We start from the raw sequence: 9,911 nt of genomic DNA on the forward strand, positions 1-9,911 counted from the left end.
ACTTCCTGGCTTGTGTAGCCACTAGGTAACAAAAGCTCAAAACTGCCCCTGGCATCCTGGAGCACTTCCGTTGTGCTTTGGAATTTGTACGACGTGCTTTGAAGTTTGTACGTGATTTGCAGTTTGTACGTATTTCGGAGTTTGTACGTATTTTGCAGTTTGTACGTATTTCGGAGTTTGTACGTATTTTGCAGTTTGCACGTGTTTTGAAGTTTGTACGTGTTTTCTCTCTAGGGGCCAGCGTAAATATACTTTTATTTATTCACTTCACATAAAATGTAATAAATAAACTATAAAATACAAAAACCAACTATTTACATTTCAACTTTTAACTATTTAAATTTTCAGCTTTCTCCTTTTAAACAAATTTAAAGTGAAACAACACAAAACACTGCACTTGATGAAATGATAATTAATGTAATGGTAATGATGATGGTTATGAATAGTAGCAGTAAAATATTTCCCTGATCTCCACACCGAGTTATTCATCTTAGAGCACTTTGTGTGTGTTTAACAACTCCACAACATTAATAGATGATTCCTTTGCTCTAAACTGAAGATTTGTTTATTTTGGGTTTTGCACATTTTGTTTCTGAATAATTGTTTGATTTGTAAATTCTTATTTCTGTGTTATGTAGAGAAATGACACTCTACATATTTGAAAACACAGACTTTGACCATCTGCATCCACTGAGGAAACACAGCACTACAAGCACAAAAGTAGATTTGGTGGAAATTTCAAACAGCACTGCCTCATACTGTGTATGGTTGTGTGTGTGACAAATAAAATTTGAATTTGATAACAATAGAGCTATTTTTCTGAAATCACAAAAGGTAGTAAAAGTCAGCAAAACAGCAATTGTTGAAGCTGCTTCCTGTTTGAGGGAACTGACCATTCAACCACTTAGACTTTTAAATGACCTTTTTCAACAATAAAGCCCAGGAATGACACTGAATCAACATGAAATTCACATTTCTCACCTTTTAAATTGAGATGTTTTTTTTCTAGGAGACATTTGAGAAGGACTTGACAGGTATAAAACAACTGAGAGAAGTTAAGAATATTGTTGAAATAAAGAAAATGTGGATGATGAAGTCACAAAGGATGTCATTGACCAGGGCCTGAAAGACTCCTGGTGCGTTTGCTGAAAATGCTATTTTCAAATAACCGAAACGACCCATGTGGGTTTAAGAATTATACTGATTACTGGAAGGTGAAGGAGGACCAGTAAGCGAGTCAATGGAGCAGTCATAAGGACGATGAGGTGTGAGATAAAGAGCTAAACCTCCTCTCACTTTGGTTAAGGGTAAACAGCCTATTGCCCCAAACTCACTTAAAAGTATGTGAAGAGAAGATTCCCCCTGGTGGAAAAAACAAACAAAAAACAAACAAAAGTAAAATCCAATCTCTACAGCCTTAAACAACAAATAATAGTAATAAAATAATATCTAAACCACAGAGGAGAGTATACACTAGAGCAGGAGTGTCGAACTCCAGACCTTGAGGGCCGGTGTCCTGCAAGTTTTAAATATCACCCTGGGTCAACACACCTAAAACAAATGATTAGTTCATTACCACAGTGTAAAATCTAATTAGTTCCCAGAACTCAAAAGAATTGAGGAAACTCGTTGCCTCAAAAAAACTAAGTAAAGCTTACTTAAGATGACTGTTAGGACAACTTATACAGTGCAAGTCTACAGTATTAAGAATAACTTGATATTTCTGACTGTACAATACTAATTGTTTACCTACTGACAAACATTTCAAGTTCAACTAAATGAAAAAACAATTTGTGGTAACCTGAATATGATTAAAAATAATTAACAACACTTTTTGTAATGATGTTAAAATCAGCCCAACTTTTATTTTCAAACACAACAAAGTATAACAGCCAACATACTGGACACTGTTCTGCTGAACAACAAACAATTATATTGCCATCACTGTTATAATCTTACAATGAAACAAAGTCTCAGATGTAATTATTCTGAAAATAAGTTTAGGCCTACCACAAGTTTGTTTTGTACTTACATTACTTATATAATCAAAATAAAATATTTGTTGTTCTGTCACAAGTGCAGTCTCTGATTTAAACAACACATTTGTTTTTCATTCCAACACAGGAGCTGGAATGTTGTAATATTTTAAGGATGCTTGTTTCCAGTCCAGGCATTACTGCCTGAATGACTGTCATGGATCGAGGTGATCCAAATGTAGGTGCAGAAGAAAGTCTTTAACTTCCCTTAAGTACAGTGGCAGTGGATGTGGGTTGGAGATGCAATGAGCTTGAACCTGCAGGCGACCATCTTCACTGACCACACCATCTGTGACGGAGGACTCATCTCTCCTGGTGTCCTGCAAGCAAACAATCATATTTTTTGGAACATGAACTTAATTGCTTTCTTAAAACATTTTTTTCTGCATTTGGTATAAAACAGACTCCAATTTAGACAATCTCAGGCTCCCTCCCCACCGGAGAGGTGACATTCAATGTCCCAATTGTCAGTCTGGATAGCCGTGACCACCACCCAACACACAATAATGTCATGAAAGCATCATTTTAAAAAGGGCTATGCAAACATGGCCAATAACTTTCATTCTAATGATGTGCAAAATGATTTGGGCACAAAACAAATTTTGCTGTTAGAAAACTTGCAGACTTCACTATATACAGTGTAGACCCTCTAAACTAAGTTTGGGGGATGTGATCTTTCAAGAAATGCAGACCAAACTGTTGTTGTTTGTTTACTTACACAGCATGTCTTGTAGAATTAACTGGAGTCACCAGCAACAGCATAGTGCAGTCATATCTCAAGTCTAATAACAGAAGACAGGAAAAGATCAGTAAGAAACAACTTCCCCAAACCAAAGCACAAATAAAACAATAAGTAAAACAGGCTGATCTAAAGTATGATTAAAGTTCAGCCTGATTAATATAAATGTCACTGACAGTTGCTAATATATTGGAAAACCAAAATACTTACCACTGAGTTGATGTCTTTCTGTCCAACAACAGGAGTGCTGGTCCCGAGCCTCAAAGACAGTAAGAAGCAAGCAGAGGGAGAAAAAACAGAACATTTTTCAGAAACCGATTTGATCCTTAATGGCTGTGCAATAATTGTAACATAGAGTCTACTTATGATGCCAGCGGCGGAATTCTCTCACCATGCGATGATCGAGAATGGCAGACCGCGGCACCCAAGAACGTTCTTCCGGATCGTACCCCTCCCAATCCACCAAAAACTGAAAGCCCCTACCACGGCACCGGGCATCCATTATGCGAGTAATGGAATATGCCGGGGCGCCGTCGATAACCCAGGCAGGTGGTGGGGGCCCAGAGGGCGGGCACAAAGGGCTTGTCCGGACGGGCCTAACCTGATAATCCGGAGCAGGAGTGCGACGGCGATCCGCCAATGCCTTGTTCCGCTCGGCCGTTCTCAGGAGTGCTGCGCGCGTGGCCCGCCAGACCCGACGACAGCGCCTAAGGTGGTGCTGGACCGAGGGAACCGCCAGCTCACCCTCAGAGATGGAGAGGAGAGGGGGTTGATACCCCAGCGACGCCTCGAAGGGCGAGAGTCCAGTCGCCGATGACGTGCTGGCGTTGTGGGCATACTCCACCCAGGCCAACTGCTCGCTCCAGGTCGCTTGGTTCGATGATGCGACGCAACGCAACATGGCCTCCAGCTCTTGATTGGCCCTTTCGGTCTGACCATTAGTTTGGGGGTGGAACCCGGAGGACAAACTGACCTGAGCTCCCAATTCTGCACAGAACTCCTTCCAAACCCGCGAGGTGAACTGAGGGCCACGGTCGGAAACGATGTCCTGGGGTATGCCGTGGAGCCGAAACACATGCTGCGTCAGTAACTGGGCCGTCTCCAAGGCAGAAGGGAGCTTGGGCAGAGCAATGAAGTGGGCAGCCTTGGAAAAACGGTCAATAATGGTTAGAATGGAGGTGTTACCTGCAGAGGGAGGCAAGCCGGTGACGAAGTCCAGGGCGATGTGCGACCATGGGCGTTTTGGAGTGGGTAACGGTCGCAGGAGGCCAGAAGCAGGCGAGTTGGTGGTTTTGTTCCGTGCGCACACCGGGCATGCCGCAACATAGTTCTGGACATCGAGAACAAGAGAGGGCCACCAAAACAAACGTCGTAGAAAGGAGACAGTGCGATTTTTACCTGGGTGGCACGAAAACTTGGCAGTATGTGCCCAGTGAATGACCTGACTACGCGCTGTGGCCGGAACATAAAGTTTCCCTTTCGGGCCCGTGCCAGGGTCGGGCTCCTGTCGCTGGGCGTCCCTGACCACCTTTTCAATCTCCCATGTTAGTGCACCCACAATGCAGGTGGGGGGCAGGATGGGTTTTTCCTTCTCGTCCTCATCGGTCACGGGTGCGAACTGGCGCGACAGGCTTAGTGTTCCTAGAACCGGGCCTGTAAGTAATGGAGAAGTGAAAACGAGTAAAACAGTAAACAGTAAAAGTAAAACACAAAACAGCATAACAGTAAAAGAAGAACTGACTGCGTTACAGTCAGTGCGGGAGCAGCAGCTTTGCTCATGCGCGGTTCATTTGCAGTTTGGACGCATAGGTGTGAACATCTCCTGCAGCTGGGGGAGGACTATCCTCCGCCCGTGAGCGCTTTAGCACGGGTGAGGTGCCCACGGCAGCACCGCTGCTTGTTGAGAGTAAGAGCAACACGCCCTTTCACGTCAAAAAGTCGTCATAAATAAGTCTCCAATAACACCAGAAAAAGTCGCCAGATTTGTCGCTAGTCGCTTTTTAGAAAAAAAAGTCGCTAAGGGGTCTGAAAACTCGCTAAATATAGCGACAAAGTCGCTAAGTTGGCAACACTGCGCACGCCAAGGGGCTGCGAGACATTTATACAGCCGTATTTCGCACATGACTATGAAAGGCGGAAGAGGAAGTAGTTCCTTTGAATGTAGACAATCCGAATGTTATAGTTTCTTTCCACTGTGTTCCTGTTAATGATAAACTACAAATTTACTCTAAATTACTAAAATATCGATATTTTAATGTGAGAATCGATTCTAGAACATAAATGACTGGTATCGATCCGCACATCACTACAAAATAACCAGCTTCACTCATTCCATTTCAAACAGGACAGTGGCAACAACAGTAGGCTATGGCCAATGTTAAGTTTTAGATTTTAAATAGGCTGTATACATTTCAGTGGGAGCAATAGGACAGTCAAATGTCGCTGATTTTACTACAGAGTGGGACGGATTGTAGGGTAGCTAGCATTGTCGCAAAACACGTTTTCAACACTGTAGGTTACCTGGGTGTAATGTTTTTCAGCTAAAAATAAACATGGTCTGACTCCTACCTAACTATATAAAGAGTAACTGAAGGTTAAATGCAGCTAATATGTCCTGTTTTAAGCCAGGCACTACACCTCCGCTCCGCTGCGTCTCAGCCACCATCGCTCTGGCAGCAAGAGCACTAGAGCCAGAGTAGGGGAGAGGCGAGCTGGAACAAACCATTTTGGGAGGGGGGGTATCTATACTTTTGTTGTTAAAATGTTACGTCTCAACCAAGTACTGTATGCTTTTTATATTTTTAGTAGTGTGTCACACAAACAGCAAATATTGTCAAAAAAAGTAAGAAATCTTTGGGGGTGCTTTGATTCATTTTGGCACCCCCAAAAATGGGCTAAAATCGCCCCTGCTACCAACTATACTTGTGTGTTTCCTCAGTGGCTTTAGATGGTCAAATTCTGTGTTTTTACATACATAGGCTGTGTCCCAATTAAGAGACTGCAAGCTTGAAGTACGCGCACTACACATAGTACGCACCGTACATAGTACAGTACGAGAAGTGCGGAAGTGAGAGGCTTGTGAAATGGGACGGTATACGCTTCGTCGCGCTGTTCAGGTTGCCTAGCAACCATGATACTAACCGCGAGACACGTTACATACAGCTTTGTTTGACAGAAATGAAGGAGAAAAATGTTTTGTTGGTCATTCATTTTTGTCATGACATCACTTTAGTTGAGTATCTGAGGCTGAGACCACGGGACTGTAAAACATGATTGTTGGGCTTCATTTCTGTGCTGAACAGTCATTTAAGATTAGTTAGTAAATAACAATTAGTTAATGTTGTTCATGAGACTAAAGTAGAGAGAGAGAGAGAGAGAGAGAGACAGAGAGAGAGAGAGAGAGAGAGAGACAGAGAGAGAGACAGAGACACAGAGACGAGAGAGAGAGAGAGAGGAGAGAGAGACAGAGAGAGAGAGAGAGAGAGAGCATTTCAAATAATTAAAAAAAAAAAAAAGTTTCGGATTTACCTTTTGAATTTGTATGTGTTGGAGTTTGTACGTGTTTTGTCTCTAGGGCCACTAAATATACTTTTATTTATTCACTCCACATAAAATGTAATAAATAAATCATATAACACAAAAATCAACTATTCACATTTCAACTTTTAACTATTTAAATTTTCAGCTTTCTCCTTTTACAAATTTAAAGTGAAAACAACACAAAACACTGCAAACCACAACACAATTAAATATAAATTAATGTAATGATGATGGTTATGTGTCGTCTTACATAGGTATGTGAACAAAGTGTATGTCTGTGTGTTGTCTCTGTGTGTGTGTGTGTGTGTGTGTGTCAGAGTGTGACCCCATAAACGACTTCCCTAAACCTGCTGGTCTGGAAGTCCAGCAGTTCATCTAAACAAAAGGCACTTAGACTAAAACAGACAGATGTGTTTATCACCATAAAACAATAAAATAAGGTACGACCTCTCTCATGACCCCAGGATCTGTGTGTGCATGCCAGTACACTCTGGAAGGCACACAGTCTTTACAGACTGCTAAGGATCAAACCTCTATCATTATGCGATTATAAAACTAAGCATATATGAGTAAATATTTCTAAGCATAAATGACAATCATTAATATAAACCTGACACCGGCTCTAAGAGCCATTTCGTTCATGACCGACACATCACTAAGGGAAATGAACAAGAAGCTCAAAAACTAATGGCATGAAAATAATTTACCAGAACAGCTGTAAATAATCCCCAAACTAAAAATTCTAATAATAAACAAAAGGCACAGAAGCCTGGAACCATGACAGCAAAACTTAATAAAGGATTGTTTAACTTGGTTACACAGATATGTGATTACCTGAAGAATAGTTTAAAAAGAACACACGCAAACACACACATATGGAATAAGTGCAATAGTTGACTCACCAACCCACGGAACAGATGAGCCATTGCTGTCATTCAGCTTGCAGTGAATGCTGTGCTGGGACCTTTTTAAAGCCTGTTCTCACTGTGCTGGTGGCCATGGAGCCACCAATCACAGAGCATAATTTTATCACAAAACCCCATTGGTTGGGACATTCTTCATGCAAATTTTAAATATGACTTTATCTTTTTTTTATGTGTTGCATGTCATTAATTAGTATTTTTCTTCCATGTACTGACAAAGGGAAAGACCCTACAGTATAAGGAGAAGTTACTTTTTTAATACAATTTGACCACAGCTGGACTGGCCATCAGGTGTACAGGGTGCACTGAAAAAGAGAACGTGTTGGATTTACTTAATTCAGTACTGTACATTGGTTGCACACAATTTTTTTGCTTTGGGTGAAACGTAAACAACTGTGTTATATCGATCAACTTATTCATATTCATAAACCTGTTCATTTTCTGTTCATAAAACGTGATTGAAACATGTTTAGATGAAGCAAGTTAAGCTCTTGGAATATTTCAATCATTCACAATTTTGTCATTTTATTTCAACACTATTCAGTAACTTTTACCCAATTCTACTTGGTCACTTAAACACTGCATGTTGTCTTCATATTACATAATATTCAGCAAAGTCTAGATTTTGGTTAACATACAAAATTCAATGGATTTACAGGTTGCAGGAGGGCTGGGGCATAACGCAGAAGTTATAGGGTACACCCTGGTTAGGGTGCCAGTCTATCACATAAGCTGTGTCCCAAAACGTCGGCTGCATCCTCCGGAGGCCGCATTTGAAGGCCGATTGCGTCACAGCCAGTAGTGATGGGTCGGTCGCGAACGAAATGGCTCTTAGAGCCAGGTCTTTGACGTGAACGACGCGAACCGGCTCCTTATCGCGAGCCGTGGGTTGTTTTTTCTCTCCTTTCTCTCACCCTCTCTTGCACTTTTTTTCCGCTTCACTCCGCACGCGAGCCTTGTGCTTTACGCCAGGGCTCTAGAGTGCGACCAAATTTTTCAGTGGTGCGCCTAAAAAAATATATATTTTCGGGTAACAAAAAAAAAATCTCTGCAACTCTCCGTGTGGTCAACAACAGACACACATTATGCCCCTATCGTGGACTAAACCAATCAGAGATAGTCAGGGGCGGGACCTCTCTGATTGGCCGTGGTCCAGTTGAAAGTGCAGGTGGAAGAGAGAGGTGAGTAGCTTGAATAAAGCGATATCAATTCATTAACGGATTCCACACAAAGACCTAAACACAGAGCGGACCTGACGCATCAGAATCAGCTTCGTCTTTCTCGGCTTTCTCACCCGACGGCCCGAACACGGACACGCTGTCGGAGCTTAGCGATTCTGATGCTTCGGGTCCGCTCTGTGTTTACATCTTTTTTGCGCTAGAATAAAATACAAACAAACACTGAAACTAATGAAAAATTACACATGATATATGAACTGTGGAAACTAACTGAACAATAAAACTCAGAATAAACAAATTCAAACATTATATGAAAGGTATAAACTGATTTGCATCTTATTGATTTGCAGGCTCACTTTGCTCCAGGACTTGACGACTGGCCCAACCCGTACAGTCTTTGTCTCTTAATACTGAATGTTGAAAACTGATACTCATGGACACCTTATTTCAGCCTCTTTACTTTGCATAACAGACCCAAAGCATTACATTAACATGATGTTGTCTAGTGGACCAGCACGTCCATTACATGTTTTGCCGTTATTGCTGTTAGCCGAGTTATTCATCTTAGAGCAGTTTGTGTGTGTTTAACAACTCCACAACATTAATAGATGATTCCTTTGCTCTAAACTGAAGATTAGTTTATTTTGGGTTTTGCACATTTTGTTTCTGAATAATTGTTTGATTTGTAAATTCTTATTTCTGTGTTATGTAGAGAAATGACACTCTACATATTTGAAAACACAGACTTTGACCATCTGCATCCACTGAGGAAAACACAGCACTACAAGCACAAAAGTAGATTTGGTGGAAATTTCAAACAGGACTGCCTCAGTGTGTGACTGTGTTGACTATAGCTAAGGACATTAGTGCTAAGTCATGATTTTCTCAGGATGTTGCTGCTCGCTGACTTCAGCTTACAACAAATTCCACTTCTGCTCACCCAGCATTTGTTTCATGTAAAGTACATTTATGCTTTTGATCTGTATTTACCAGTAATGTTTTTAATTGAATGTCCTCCTCTTCTGTATATGTGGATCAGTGGACCACATCCACAAATGGCAAATCTGTGAGGAACAGAGACAGTCAGCCATCAGTCAGTCACAAGTTTTTCTTTTTAACGAAAAAAAAAAAAAAATAAATCAGTTGATTTCAACATGCCACAGAAGACACTCCACCACACTAATACAGGGACCCATAATGAGACATCAGTCCTCTGAGATCTGAGAGGAGACTGTTTCTCATAGTTTACTTCATACAAACAAAGTTTATCTGGACATACTGACATACAAAAAGCTTAACAAACACCACAAACTGACAACTGACCACAGAGCATATAATTAAAGTCTTTTTGTTGGCTCTGTTGGGCATTTATAAAGAGACCATGCCTGGTAAGATAACGCAACATTTATGCAGCACTGTTAGCGAAGCCATGCTGAAACCAAACCCAAATTTCATTGCAAAGTGTTTATGACAAAGGATTTAGCTGATGCTGCGA

Source organism: Haplochromis burtoni, unplaced genomic scaffold, assembly GCF_018398535.1.
Source record: "Haplochromis burtoni strain Fernald_Lab_line unplaced genomic scaffold, NCSU_Asbu1 Contig_243, whole genome shotgun sequence".
Lineage (NCBI taxonomy): Eukaryota > Metazoa > Chordata > Actinopteri > Cichliformes > Cichlidae > Haplochromis > Haplochromis burtoni.